The sequence below is a fragment of the Charadrius vociferus genome, unplaced genomic scaffold (assembly GCF_000708025.1).
Source record: "Charadrius vociferus isolate BGI_N301 unplaced genomic scaffold, ASM70802v2 scaffold65, whole genome shotgun sequence".
Taxonomy (NCBI): Eukaryota; Metazoa; Chordata; class Aves; order Charadriiformes; family Charadriidae; genus Charadrius; species Charadrius vociferus.
In genome coordinates, this window is record NW_009649293.1 from 2,999,880 (window position 1) to 3,016,039 (window position 16,160).

Here is a 16,160-nt window from a genome sequence, read left to right on the forward strand (position 1 = left end):
TCCCCCCCCGCCCCCCGGAAGCATGGATAACATGATTCTTTTATTTTTTCAATAAATATAAGCTATATCTATATATAGTGGGAAAAACAGAAAATAAGAGGTTAGAGTATTAATATATACTTCTTCAAAAGTAGGTTAATACCATTTTACCTGGTTTCAGTGAGGCTGTTTCTCCTAAGAAGATTGTTCTTTATAATTTCTTTTTGGTATTTTTTTCTTCCCTTTTGATTTAGATACTTCCTAATCCTTATTCTTCTCTAGACATGTCTGACCTTTCTCCACTAGAAGAAATGGGGCTGACAGTTGTACAGCGAGTCTTGACCCTTTTTCAGTATGTTAGAGTCGTCTAGACGTTACCCTTTCCTTGCAACAATAAAACAAGAGGAATCTTAAGCTCTGAAAACAGATTGTGTGTGAAAAATGTTCAGTATAGAACAGTTTAGATCAAGTCTTTTGCTATTCATTCGGAAAAAAAAAGCTTCCTTGGGCGAACTCTCTGAGACAGGGAAAATATTTATACACACCCCTCTCCCACCTCACTCCTCCTAAATTTTCATTTAAGGAGGTTTGTAAGTGGTTTGGAATGGGACAGTTATGTTTTTGAGATGGCCTCATTGGAGTAGCACAATAAAAGCAGAATAATTAGCATTTACAGTCTTTAAGATGGATGGTTAATGAGACTGGACAGTCTCTTCCACAACGTAGAAAATTCCTTATGTCCCAACAGGCATAGATATAGCAATACTGACGTCATGCTGCTCATTGTGCACAACAGTATTGTTGGCTTTATTGCACAGAGCTCATAGCAGCGGTTATGGTTTGAATACGTAATTACACTTAATCAGAATCTGGGACTTTTTGTGATATTGAGGACCACAGATCTACAATTTTCACAGTACTTTTTTTTCTGAAAAGGGATTTTTGTATATGTATAAACATATATATATGTAAGTACTAGTACAATGTCATGCTGAAAGAGGAAGGATTTTTGGATGGATGAATTGATTCTCTCACTTAATCTTTTTTCTGAGCACCATCAGCTATTTAAAAAGAGCTAATGCATTGCCATACCCACAAATGTCAAAAGCAAAAGCGAGCTTTTATTTCCATTCTTTTAGATCACGTTAATACATGGTGTTGATTTATTTAGAAAGGGAGCTAGAATTTCTCATCTACAATATTCTTATTTTTTTTATCACCCCATGAGCAAAAGGATTCCTTTGCTGTCTGTCATCCTTTGTCTGAAAAACAACAATAAAATGTTTGCTATGTCACCTTTATCTAAATGGCAGCAAATAATTCTCTTGCTTTTTCTTCTGAGCTGAGGGAAGGAGAAGAAGTGGAAACCTTTAGGGATTTTTTTGTTGTTGTTTAGTAGAAGCCAATATGTGATGGGATAGACAGGTGGATGGTTTGTAAGGTCAGTTTACAGCGGCCTCTTTTTATAAGATGTCTAACTCTAGAGACTCATTACAAACAGATTTTTCTCAAGTCTTGACACAGATGCTTTGTTGTGAATATCCGGGTGGCTTTACTTTTAATGCATCCATGATAAGAAAACAACAAAAGCATATACCAAAGGAAATAAGCTTTTCTCCAGAAACGATTAATTTTTGATCATATCACCTGACATCTGTTTTTGTGGTACATTATGTCAAAAGCCTGCCAGCCTCATTTGCTTTTATTTTGCTCCTTTCTTTCTTTAAAAGACACAGTCATGTTAATCTAGTTGTAATTCAGGGGTGGAGAGAGTTTAATTTGTTTCAAACTTTTGAGGAGTGAAATTAGAAATTTGGGTCCCGTCTTGTAAATACCAGTGGTCACAAACAATTGTATATTGGTCATTTGTTCTACAGCTAACTATTATACTACCAGGGAATGACTACTGTGTGACAAAATTTGTAGCATCTAGACTTAAATTAACAATTAGTATAAATCAAATACGTAAATTGCTTATAAATTTTGGATTCACAAAGGCATCTATTGCAGTAAAAAAAAGGTCGAAACCAGTTGGATGATGATTTGAAATAATAATACAATAATAATGTAATAATGTTTATACTTACTGATATTTACTTAAAGACTTTGAAAAAAACAAAGTAATAAATAGACAGGCAAATGAAATATTGTGAAGATATCCCTGCTGCTGCAACTGATACTTGAGCTAGGAACATCCACAGTGCCTGTGTGTTTATAATCTGTCTCTACCCTCAAAACAGTCATTTGAAAATACATCAGTAAAAGAAAGATGACTCACATGTGAAGTCTGCGTCTTCAGGTAAAAGAATTAAAATTGGCCTGAATTGCTGTCTAAGAAATCAAAAGTTTCATCAGTTGTTAAAAGTAAATTAAATTGTATGTAGAAAGCTTGGAAACAAGGACATGCCTGATTGAGGAACGATTTCTTACAGACGTGGGAAGAAAGAGATATATCAATACAGTTGCAAATTTGGATTCTTGTCTTTATAACACACAGGACAGTTACAGGAAAACATATAAAGAAATTACATATAGAAGTGCTGCTACATGTAGAGACCAAATTAATGTTTTTGGGGCAAGATGGACTAGAAGACAGCAAAATTCCAGTACTTGTGCTAAATCACATTTTATTGTTTTGGAGCGATAACTTTTTCAGCTATTTTTTGGTTTGGAGGTATTCTTTTTATGAGATGTGGTGACCCTGATATTTCCTTTTGGCCTTCTGCTTTCTCCTGCTTCTGTTTGGCATCCTAATCACTCTTTATCGTCTCTTGCAGTCTACAAGCACCTCATGAATTCTCTTCCATTTCACCGAATTGCTGAATCCTTCAGTGTTTTCGTAGATATGGTGTCAGCCAAAGACTGTGTTGGCTGGCATCGTAACTTATACTGGGGATATGAGGTCATTATTCCATTGAACAACTCTACAAATAGCAGAACCTTAGTTTAATGTGATGTGGTTAGGCTTAGCTGGCCAGTATTCTGCAAAGTTTGCCTTAATCTATGAAATAATATTTCTGCAAAACCAACATGTTAGTTAAAAACAGATGTGGTCAGTAGTTGTCAAGACTTTTTTTTTCAGGTATTCTTTTTTAAGTAACTCTCCTATATATTATTTTTACATGTCAAAGTAGAAAATGGAATTTAAACTTTTGTGAAATTTAAGAAAGTGCCTGAACTTGAATGGTGCCTTTGAGTTCCCATATATTAGGATTGGCTGAAACTTTCCGAAATTGAAAACTAGTCACACATTTTGAGAGATGGTAATTCTGTCAGCAAATGCATTAAGCATTCCAAGTTCATCACATTTTAAGATTCGTTCTAAATTCATCACATTTTAAGATTCGTTCTAGGTCTCAGCTAAGGGATCTTCTTTAACCCAAAAGCTCAAGATTAAGCACATGCATAAATGTCTTGTTGAAAGAGGACCTAGTTCTGTGAAGAACATACTTGAAATCTCATAGAATTCTAATATTGAATATTACATTTATATCTGTTGCAGATTTCAGGAAGATATTGTTCTATAGAAATACTACCATAATATTACATGCCACTTGAAATTGAAAGCAGAAAAGAAAATAGATTTTCACTTTTATGGAAGGGGAATCAGATGTTTAGCTCTTATAACTGTTACTAGGCCTTTGCTTGCTCCTTTGTAAGTACACCCTCCTGAATATTTCCCTAAATCTTTTTTATTTCCTAGAGATAATACACAGTCATTTACCCATATTCATATATTCTCAAGACTTTTCAACTGTTTGCAAATTGGAATGTTAACTGTACATACTAAAATGAAAAACAAGTAAAAGGAGATTTAACAAATGATAAAGTTACCATTTTCAATTAGGAAAGAAAAAAAAAGGTTACTTTTGTTTAAAGCAGTTATTACATTAATCTATCACATAAACATGCTGAAGATATGAATCCACGTGACACAACAAAATTGGTTTCTCTATTTTGTCAATTAAAGTTAGTGATGGATTTACACATCACTGATTTCTTGACATCATAAACTATGTAATGGTACTAATCATACTGATTTTATAATGGCATCACTTTAGAAAAAGGAATATGTTGGATTTTTAAATAAAAAAAAAAAAAAAAGACCTTGCTGCATTCCCAGTAGGAATTATATTAGGACACTTTTGAAATTAAGCACATCCAGGCAATTATTTTATAAAAGCTCTTAAATAGCCTTGATAATCTTATTCTAGTGTCGGTCATTTACTTGATTCAGCACTGCCATAACCCAGTAAGTGTCTTTCTAATTTAAATGTATCGAGGCTTCATCTACAAAAATGTAACCTTTATTATGACCAGCATTTTAATCTAAAATCTAATTTGTTTATCTGAATCTTGTCCTTTTTCTATAATGTACATTATTACATTTACTGAAATTGTAAAAGAACATTAAATATGCTTGGTAAAATACTCAAATGGTTTCATCTAGTTTTATATTGTTTGCATCACTAAACTTCTATTGAATTCATTTTGGGAACTGCAAGAAAATACCTCTAGAGTTTTTCATATGTCTATTAAATACAGTGGGGCAGACACCCTCATTTTACAGTAGAGTTGCTATATCACAGAGTTTGGATAATAAGTGGACCTTATTGGTAGATTTGAATTTTAATTATTCTGTTGAGATGAGGGGCTAGCCTAGCTATTACTGTTTCAGCTACTAATAGAATTTCTCTCCTGCATTTTGAAAATTAGAATTTCAAAGAGGAGCATAATTTCATAGTAAACCACTTGTAAGAAACGTAGTCATCAGGCTTTACTTTTACTATTTCTTTATACAATCTCTTTTACCATTTCTTTACAATTCCTTTATACAATACAAACTTTCACAATTTCTTTACACAATAAATAGTAAAATTACACCTTTGACTGGAGGTGCTAGATGCCATAGGAAACCTATTTTTTTACTAGGCCAATTGGGTGGTGTATTTCCTACTGTGCCCAAGAATTTGGACATTGTATTTGGGAAAACTATGATAGCTAAGTTTGAAAATCTTGGAGCTTGCTTATGTTCAAAAAGCAATTGTTTTGGTCTGCATCATAAGTACAGGAGTTAAAAATTTGGTCTGTCTGCAAAGGCCAGAAAGCTGAAAAAGGAATTTAAAAACAGTTCTTCAGAATAGAAAATGAAAGGGTTTTTTTGCTGCCCATCCGTTTTAAAAATTATTTTTAAAACAGCATTTGAAACACAAATCAGGAGATAATTTAATAAAGTATTACATATCAATAAATGCAAATGATGTACTACATATAAATATAATAAATGCAAATTCTAGAAAGTATAATTTTAATACTGTTGATTTTAAAATCTTAATGTTAAAGAATATTTTACAGCCTTTATGTCACTGGTTTATTCTTTATTTTCTTACCCTCTCTTGGTTTCTTTAATTAAATATAACTATCCCATCTTAAAAATATAATAGATGACTATTTCTGCCAAGACTTTGTTAAACTTGGTTTGAGAATTTTGTACAAATTAACATATCCATACATCTTTCTGTCATTCGCTCCAGGGGAAAAAGAGAGAGTCATTTTAGGTTAGATTTTTTCTTTGCTCCAATTCACTGTGACTGTGGAGTTCACTATGCTAGAACAAATGAAGGTCTGACAAACATTAGGATAATCAGTCAAGGCTGAGGGCTTAAGAAGGATTGCTTCTTTTGGTGGTAGAGTTTGCTTGTTCCAGTATAATTTGTGTACTCCTTGAGCTAAGGAAGTTTCTGGCTGGGAAAGTGCATCATGCACTAGAGATCTACTGAGGGAGGGAGAAACATTTTATCTCTAATCACCAACACCACTTGCAGTGTCTGGATTTTTTCTAACAACAACAACAAAAATGTGTTCCCTTTTTCACAGCAGTTAGCCAGACCTGACTGCAGTAGAGATTACCTCAGTCTCTTAGTTGGAGACTAAAAGCTTCTCCAAATGTAAATAACTTAGTAATTTTGCTAGTTTATTGGCTAATTGTCTGGTTAATTCTAGGTCTAATATTATCTCAAATTTTGTCAAGCAAGCACCACTGTGGTTTCTCCAATCCTTATTAATACTAAATCACTACTGACTAGAACAGCAAATTCTGTCAGGCTCAAAGTGACTGCTTTGCTCAAAAATGTCTCTTCACTGTCTGTCACTGAGTGACAGGAGAATTAGAAAAAATCTTAAGAATGGATGATTTTTTTTGTCACTATTTCAAGAATATTGATAGAAACTGAAAGTCAACTACAGTATATTGTCAAATTTTCTATTCATTATTCTGGCAGTATTCATTTCAAGATCCAGTCATTAAAAAAAAAGAAAAATAAAATACAGGGCTTAAAATCGATGTGTATTACAAAGGAATTGTAGAATGAAATATTTCTACAGAGTCTGAATGGCTTCAGACTAAGTAGCTAAATGTAAAATAAAAGAAAGATTCTTTTGACTGTGACTGTCTTCTAGTTAAACACATAAGTTTGTAGAAAGCTGGTGAGCTTGTATATTAGTTAATAAATTTATACTAACGTGTTAGCTACATAACACTGACTTGTGTGTAAATGCGTCATGCACTCTAAGGATAAGGAGATGGTATTGAAAGTAGTGGAGTTGCTAGTGGTCTAATGAGTCACACCATCCTTGCTAACTGGTTGTGCACGCACTGTCAGACTGTCCCAGCATGTGGTAAGTAGCCCCAGCTAAAGTCTACAGCTGGTAAGTAACAGTGTCTTACGGCATTTGCCTGCAGTTATCTGTCCATGCTTTTCATACAAGTGTTTCATGTCCCTTCGGAACCATTCTTCACAGGATCAGGGCTGTCCAGACAATGTCCTCATATGTTATTATGCTGGGGCAGGAAGAAAATGCTCACAGTACGGTTGCTGAAGGAACTTTACCTTTAAAGCAAATTTGTCTAAAGTCTAAAATTCTGGAGAAAATATGCAACAGTTGTATTCACGCTGTGGAGGAAAAAAAAAATCCTACATGCAAACAAACATTGGTGTGAAAAATGGGAGAACTGAAGAGGGAGCAGATGAATTTTTATGGATTGGCAAGCTCCAAGGGCAGCTTAATAGGAGCTAAATGGAATAATTTCACTGGAGGATGTAAATAGGAATATGGAAAGGAAAAATATATAACAAGGTCAATTAACCGTGCTGCCAGGTTACTATACCTTATTAATTTGGATGAGTGAAATGACCGCTTTTAAAGATCCTTTCACAGAAATAACAGGATTGAAAGAAATGAACACAAATTAAGCCAGCTGTTAGATTTTTATAAGGTCTTCTGCCTCACTGAGCTAACATAGTTCTAAACTATTGTTTAGACAACCTGTGAATAAGTAAATCTCCAAACCCTTTCTGAATCTACTAAAAAAAAATAATCTTCCTAGTCAAAGAAACCTCACTCTGCTTCAGCCACATTGGAAAGATACACGTACACGTTACAGACTGCCTCACTAGTGATGAAAGTAATTATAGACCTTTTATGTTTTACTGAAGGAAATATAATGCTATTTGATCTTTCTTGGGCTGTCTGGTTCCCTGGCTGCAAATGTCCCTTTCTGACCTTAGAATTTTAAACAAAGTTGGCACTCTCATTACTGCATTAATGTATGCCTGCATTATTTTTTAATAATGTTGTTGTTGCAATCATTCAGGAAAGCTGGATCTTTTGTCTGGCTCCCCCACAAGATAACACAAATCTGCTAAATATACATGGAATCATTCCAGCTAGCCATTTATATCAGCTCTGGATAATTTCCTATATCAAGGACACATATTAATTCCAAGCGGGGACTATGAAAATCAATGTTAATGAGCCTCCTGGTGACCATAAATCTTCTTATAAGTAAATAAACAGAACTCAGTTAAATATAAACTTTTGTATCCTCTGATGTATAAATGTGATTTACCACAGTATATTCAGGGGAACTAACATTGTGCTTAGAGCCAGTCAGTGCCCAGGCCAATCTGTACCGGATTTGCCCACTAGATGCACACTCCTCCTCCATTCCTCTTTCTGCCTGTCTGCATAAAGCACCATGCTCTGCTCCCATAGCAACTGCTATTGTTTGGGACCATATCTCTATGCATTCAAAGGCACCTTGATTTACACGGGCCTTTCAGAGTAACCAGTAGGAAAATCATTTTTTGTATTTTAAATTCCATTGACACAGAAGAATGAATCAAAGCTGCTGGGACTGTAAGCAAAGAAGCCTGTGCCAGGTGGAGAGGGTTTGTGCCTTCTGTCTTGATCCAAATCTAGCAGTAACACACTGAAGCCAAAATCAGAGAAAGAAGCAGCATTTGTGCAGCTGCAAATTTATCGGTGTTTACTGAGGAGTAACTAGCGAATTTTGTCAGGCTGAAACTGATAATGGGAAGGAGCTTCACTATTTGAAATAATAGACAGATTTCAGGCTATTTGTTTGTTATTTCCTCATACTTTCTTCTTATCCCCTGTCTCACTCAAGGTATTTCTTCCCATTCGAGTGCCAGCCTCATTATTGAAGAAGTTTTGAAAGTAGGCTGCATATATTAACAGATTTGACTGAATGTAATAACAATTTCTAAGCAGCTGGAAAAGGGGATGAATGGTAAAAGGGTAGAAAGATTATTGATTTCTATGTGTTGATAAAAAAATTGTTCTTGGCATTGGGAAAAGGGAATTTGCAAATTTTGGTTTTAATTTTCCTTTCTCTCACCTGTAATTTTCCTGGTTCTGCACCCAAGACAGGCACAGATACTTTCATCTTGCACATAATGGAGACTAGAAATCCTGATGAACTGGAACTATTTCTGACAGATGGTCATGCATGTCTTCATTCTCAGTATTGTACCAAACCTTATGGGCCTAGCAATAGTCAGCAAACAAATTTAAGCTGGAAATGAAAGTAAGACAGCAAAATGCATGGCATATATTTCATTTCCGCAATCATTTTCTCAAAATCTGTCGCTCTATATATCACCAGCCTTGTTTGTTCAAAATTAAAAAAAACATGCAGCCCATATATAAAAACTTCAGAATAATGTCTACTTATTAACATTTATTGAAAACTTCTGTTTATTTTTTGCAGCTGTTGATTCATGGGCCCTCAGAAGTCATTTCTAAAATTGCTGTGTCGTAACTTCATTGAGGTCCATTGACCCTGCAGCATGAAATTCAATTAGGACTGCTAGACTTGAGGCTCCAGTGCATACAAAGAATTTGAACCAATTTAATAGAATTAAATTCTAGATCAGAATGAATGAGATACATCAATATTAGCCACCCTTAAGCCAATTTAACAGCATCTACACAAGGGATTTCACTAGTTTAAATCAATTTAAGAATTGATTTAACTTAATTGCTACAATTTCTTTCTGTAAGCAGGGGACAAGGTATGTGAGTTTTATATCGGGAAGCTCTAAGCATTCACCTACAACACCAGGGATTTCAAATGTTATTGGTGTAAGGAGGTGCCCTCTAAGAACTATTATCAAGATTAGGACTATTGTTTGAAGTCTGGGGGATGGGCACAGGTGACAGACACAGTGGAAACTGGGTACCACTAATATCATTATTATATATATGTCTATCTATTTGTATAATAAAGATGAGATACACAGGTCTGAAATTACAAGGTTTGGCAAACCTGTCAGACTTACGAAAGCATTATAAAGCTGTTATGATGCAATTGATGGTGGATAGGAAGAGACTTTACTTTAAGTTGAAGATATAAAACAGATTGGTTTTCTGTTTGTTTTGGGGTTTTTTTTGTTTTGTTTTGTTTTGTTTTTTTTTTTTATCCTTTAATTGCTGAAATACGAGATTTTCTCAGCTATGATAACGGGGCAACTCAAACCTCTGTTAATGACAAAAATAATTCAGCATCTGTTCAGCATCTGCTTAGTCCTCGCCTTTCTGCTAAGAATACTAGACAAAGTGTCAATTAATGTCACTTTTGACAATGCTTACTCAGCCTGTAGACAGCTATTCTCTAGGAGCCAAATGCTCCTTCTTTCTGTAACACCTAATTGCAAAGTAGTATTCTGTCATTAAACTAGACAAGGTCTGAACTGATATTTGGGTTTCAGTTCAACTACTGCTCATAAGGGAGGACTGACTGATGTCAGTCACTGTCTGTGCATGCTCAGTAGTCACCAGTATGGAAGGCCATGAAAAACTGGAACACACATATCTCTGCATGTGTTGGTATGCATGTGTCTCTGTATAATGTACCCCAGTACTTACCAGGCCCCTAACTTTTATCAGGTTTTTTGTTTTTTTCTTCTTTAACACAACTGTTGCAAAGGTGTCATTGTGTGGAATAATTTTTCATCATTGACCTTATGTTTTCAAATTCATTTTCAGCATTGAACTGTACTTAAGGAAGCATGAAAAATTAAGACCTGAATATTTCAAAAGCTGTCGTGAAAGTGAAGATGGATGTCTGAAATGTAAAGATTTGTCACAGAAGATTAAAGAACTCCCTAGAAATATTTAACTTCTTAGAAATCTTTAACTGTATTGCAATGGTTACAGAAAAGAACTGAAGTGATCTAAACCCAAATAACTATTTTATGAAGGGAACTTTCACTTTTAAAAGTGCCATTTCAAGTGTATGGGATGCAGGTGCTCAGGTACTGGCAGTGGGGGCTGCAGGGGCACCTCTGTGAGGATCAAATTGGGGCTGCCCTGTGCCAGACACAGCTGGTTACAGCTGGCTCCAATGGACCCACCACAGGGCACAGCTGAGCCCCGCAGCCAAGATGGTGGGACATTTGAGAAAACATTTGTCAGATAGGGTAAAAAATTCAATGCAGCAGTGAGAGGAGTGGAGAAAAAATGTGAGAGAAATAGCTCTGCAACACCAAGGTGGGAGAAGCAAGACGGGGAGGAGGTGCTCCAGGTGCTGGAGCAGAGGTTGCCCTGCAGCCCCTGGAGACACCATGCTGGAGCAGTCTGAGGAGGCAACCGACACTGAAGAGGTGAGAGGAGGAAGAGCAGCAGAGAGGAGCTGTCATGGACTGACCATAACTTCATATTCCCTATAGCCCTGCGAGGGAAAGGGGATGGCAGAAGAGTCAGGAATGAAGGGTGAAGTTGAGCTTTGAAGGACTGAAGGGAGTCGATTTTTGGTTTTGTCCTTGTTTCTCACCATATGAATATATTTTAATCAGCAAAAAATTAAATTAGTTTTCACCAAGTTGAGGTTGCTTTGACAGTAATTGGTAAGGGATTTTCCTGTCTTTATCTCTTTGTTTTATTTTGTCCCACTGTCCTTTTGAGGAGGGTGAGTGAGAGAGCAGCTGGATGGGCATCATGCAGTCAGCCAAAGTCAGCCCGTCACACCAGGGTGAATTACAATAACATGGAACAGGTATGTCCTAGAAAGACAAAACTGTGGTAACTTTTCTTTCAACTGAGTGGGATTTCGTGGTGGTTATGAAGACAACAATATTTTAAAATGTCTCATTGTAGTTTGGTTTATAAGGGTTGTCAGGAGAGAATAAAAATGTGACTGGTCTTCATACCTGACACTGACAGAAAAAATAGGAAGTACGAGTTTTTGACTTATATAACATAGTTGACAGGCTGTGATGATGAGAGTGTAAAAAGTTGATCACATGCTGTCACTTGTATTTGCAACAGTAATTTAAATGAAAGATCCTTAAGGAAAGGAGGCAGTTGGGTTCTGAAACAAATGGTTTTAAAATGTCTTTGTAGCAGGTGTCTAGATTGGAAACAAATCCTGAAAAATGCATACACGATTGCTTCCTTTGGTCACAATAAATCTGACCCAATCTGTGTATTTAATTGATTTAGTCCATTACTTTTAGATTGATTTGTTTTATGCTATGATTAGGATAAAACTACTTGACACCTTATTCAGCATAATTACATTCAACTGACAAGAAAAAAAAAAAGAACACAATCAAATTCTTTCTCAATTTCTCTTTTTACTCAGCTAAATCTTGTCACAACATAGCAACTCTGTCAAATAAAAAAGTTTTACATGTTTTGGGTTTGGTTTTTTTTTCAGACTTGTAATACCTAGACTAGAGAAACAAAAGTTTGGTGGAACACTATGGGAATGAATATGAACTTGAGCTAATGAAAGGTGATTCAAGTTTTATCAATTGTTTGATAGTAATATCAAAGTTGGAAGACAACCCAAATATTGCAGAATTAAGAAAGATGATGAAAATGGTAAAGCTGAAAAAGCTTTGATATGGAATTGGGATAATTTGTTTTAGAAATTGGATAAACAAGATGGGAAATAGCAAAAGGTTCTTCTGTTTCAGGAACAGGACAACATTTAATTTAATTATAAGGTGGGAAACTTAAACCCAATGAAAGGACTGCTTGTAATTAAACCACAGTATTCATTGAAGTGAAAAATTCTTGAGTCCAAGAGCTTAACATAGCAATAGGCTGATTTCCTAGATCGCAAATCTCAGTCCTACACCGTTGTAGGTAAAGCCTAAAAATGAAACTTGCTCTGCTTCAGAAATAAGGCAAGCCTTTGGCTCATCAGTATTTGTGTTGGAACAAACTACTACCGATTCCTACTCTTGTCCAAATTTTACATGCCATACTGATAAGTTTTACTTCATTTCCACTATTTTCTCTTCAAGGTTATCCAGATGTTCGGTATGAAATACTGCTCACCCTCTACTTTGATTGTATCTTACATTTTTTTAATCTGATTTCTTAAGCGCATTCCAACTTGCTTTACGAAGGTCATTATGGAAATGTTAAATGCCACAAGTGTCAAGATATTCTTTACAAGTTTCACAAATATTCTTTTTGCAGTTCAATATTTTCCCTTTAAAAATGGCTGTTGTCATTTCATCTGTAAGCAATTTTTTTTTAAGTTTATAATGCTTCTACCAATGCCCGTCTTTATGTCAAATAAAGATTTTTCCATATGACATTGTATCAAATAACCTAAAATCTAAAGATTTATTGTATTTCCTTTGGTGCTTTATTAGTTATTTTATCCATGATAGATCTGAAAAAATCCCATATTTTTGATCCTATTTATTTCTTAGTAGATTCTTCCATTTATTTTTTCTTTTTATTTGAATATTTACTTAATATAAGTTCTCACATCCTGACTTTGCTGAGATCCATTCTTCCTCTCTTTACAGAATACTATATTTCCTTTCCTCTAATGAAATCATTGTATCCTACTGTTAAAATTGCCATGACTTATGCTTGCATAAATCAGTTATTTGATAACTCTGTGGTTTTGATTGTCTAGTTCTTTCAATATAAACATGTCCCATTCTTTTACAACTTCTTTTCCAGTATGAGCCTCTATTTCTATGCATTAATTTTTATTTTTCTATAGGACCAAGGTAAGCATCCCTGTTATTAGAAAAAAAATGAGGGGAAAAAATAAGTATAGTTGTTTGAATAATGCCTAGATTGCCTTTAATATTTTCTCCTGTAAAAAATGCTTTTTTCCCCTCATGTTTTTATTAATTTTTATTTAATTTATATGATTGAAGAAACTGCTCCTATTTGTTTTGAAATCCTTTACAACACTGAATCCAGATTGTCCTTTGGGAACTGTTACTGACCACTAAGGCCAGCTTTCTCTTCTCAGCCCTCTTATTTATTTGTTTGTTTGTTTATTGTATATTCATACCCTTTTTTCTCTTAATATATCGTCTGAGATGCTTATTTACCATTCAAGTCTGAAGTATTTTACTGTACGTAAAATACATGTTCTAGATAAACTTTTACATCTTTTATTAAAAAAAATAAAATAAAAAAAAAATCATCCGAGTCCCAACATTCCAGTCCAGCTGTCTTGATTAAATTCTTTGACTAAGAAGGATGGTCTAGTTTGAATTAAAAAAAAAAAAAAAGAAACATTTTTTGTCTATCTCACATTATTTCCTTTTCACCCAAACCAAGATTATTTCCCTAGTAACGACTTTTTGTAGTATTGATGAGACTTCTCCCAACCAAGTAAAAATAGCATCCACTCTTCTGAACTCATTGATATTCTGTAAAGAAATCTGTTGAATGTCGTGTTCCAAAGTTATCTAAGCCTGGCCATAATTAAATTAACATAAAAAAAGCTTTAGAAAATTACTTATCAACATCTCTTTCAAGAACACAGGAACTATCATAATTAAACCGAACATTTCTGAAAGGGATCCGAAAACTTCACGCTTCAGAGTTTAGCAGTGTTCTGCTGTGATACCCAGATACAATGTATTGTGGGTTATGAATGCTATCAGGCCTGGAAAGAGCACCAGCTTGGTGGTACTAGGATACTGGATTTATCCATCTGGTGTTCCCTTACACAGAGACAGCTTCCACCCCACCCTGCTTCCACCCAGCCCTCCTGACTGCAGAAGCACACCAACTTTATTGTATAGCCGGAGCAACAGGTCTGATCTATTGCCCTGCTCCAGCAGCACTGAGCAAGCGCAAGGCTGCTTGATAAGGATCCTCTGTTGTCCCACTCACAGGATTTCCACACTTTACTATCCCTTTTCCTGTCACTTGATCCTGTTTTTTGCCACCCTTGTACCTCCCTTTCTCTGCCAGCCATCTCCTAGATAAACAATCTCCCCAAATTACGTTTTCTCTGTCAGTCCCCATTTTGCCACACCTATACACAAACTTGGCATTTATTATCCCTTTGCATAGGTAATCTTGCCCTTATATGGTATTAGTGGTGGGTCCCTATGGATCCCCTCCAATTACCCATGATGCCTGGCTCTTGTAGCCACATGTGAGATGCCACCATCTATTTGATGCTATCCCTACCTCTTGTCCGATGCTCACACTGTTGTCTGCCATGTCCAGCAATTCCTCATGCCAAGTCCAGAGGTTTTTGTGTCCCATTCCATTAGTGTAATCACAGGCCTGGTCATTTGCCTGCGACCTGAATGGTGTTGAGGACAGCTTGTTCCATAAAGTCTCTAGAATGGTATTTCTAACTTTTTCTGATATACTGGTATGGGCTGTCTATAGGGTTAAGCTTTTTTAATTTCGTATGAGATCCAGCATGCTGATCTCATCCAACCTAAGAATGAATGAAGCAAGATTAGATAGCAAAGAAGAAAAAAATAATTATCTTGTATTTTTTAAAGTGGACGCCTCTTCCTGAATGTCATACAGTATGATTTCTTATCACTAGCACTGAGTTTATCATCTTTCATTTCACAAGCTATAGAGAAAAACTCATCTGCTTTTTTACATTCATGCACTTGAATGCTGGAATATTCACACTTAGTGTTGATAACAGTATCTGAGACTTGAAAAATACAGTCTTCAAAACATACCAGCAGTTGGGGAACACAGTGAAGTGTTCTGAGACTTTCTGATAAGTTTCTAATTTTATTTTAAATACTGTTAAAACCATAAACACAGTCTAGGAGAAAGCAATTATTTAATACATTCTTGTACAATTTAGTATATTTTAATGCAACTTAAGTGTTCCTTCATCCAAAGGATATTATAATGTTAGGGCTTCAAGGAAAAAGAAAACCATTAAGTATGTGCAATTTTGTTTGTTATTAAGAATTTTTATAGGGGGAAGAATCCATGATTTTGTGCAGAACCAAATGTCTCATATTATTAGTGAGAGCATATAAAATGTAGATTACTAACAGACTGTTGCAGGTCTAGTGTGTAAACTGAAAAATGAAAAGAATATGACAGCAATCCCTTGAGTTCCTTTTGAAGACAATGTCTTCGGCATTGTTAATCTCAAACTAAAAAAAAATTTATGATCTCTTCACCTGGTTGATATTAATCACATATTACCACACATTAGAAGTTCAAATTATTAGTAAGTACGTCTGTTCTAGTAATCTTTTCCCCAAAGATGTTATCTGTAAAAAGTTCAACCTAATAAATCAATGAACTTAAGCAGTGAATCTAGAGTATCAGGGATATGTCTTTCCAATAACTTGATAGTGAATTGGCTTGAATTGAAATTGATCTGCTGTCACCACGTGGTTTATACTTATGTGTTGCAAAGGACTTTATGTGTACTAAAAGTCCTAATTACAGTTTGTAGAGGAAAGACTCACATGAAATGAACAAACAGGCCTGCACATGCTGTCAGAGAAGGGTGCAAATGACATCTCTCTGAACTTGAAGATTTTGGTGCAACTTTGTAGAGATTTACCTAAGAAACACCCAGGGGGCATTCACTTTCTCTTGAGATT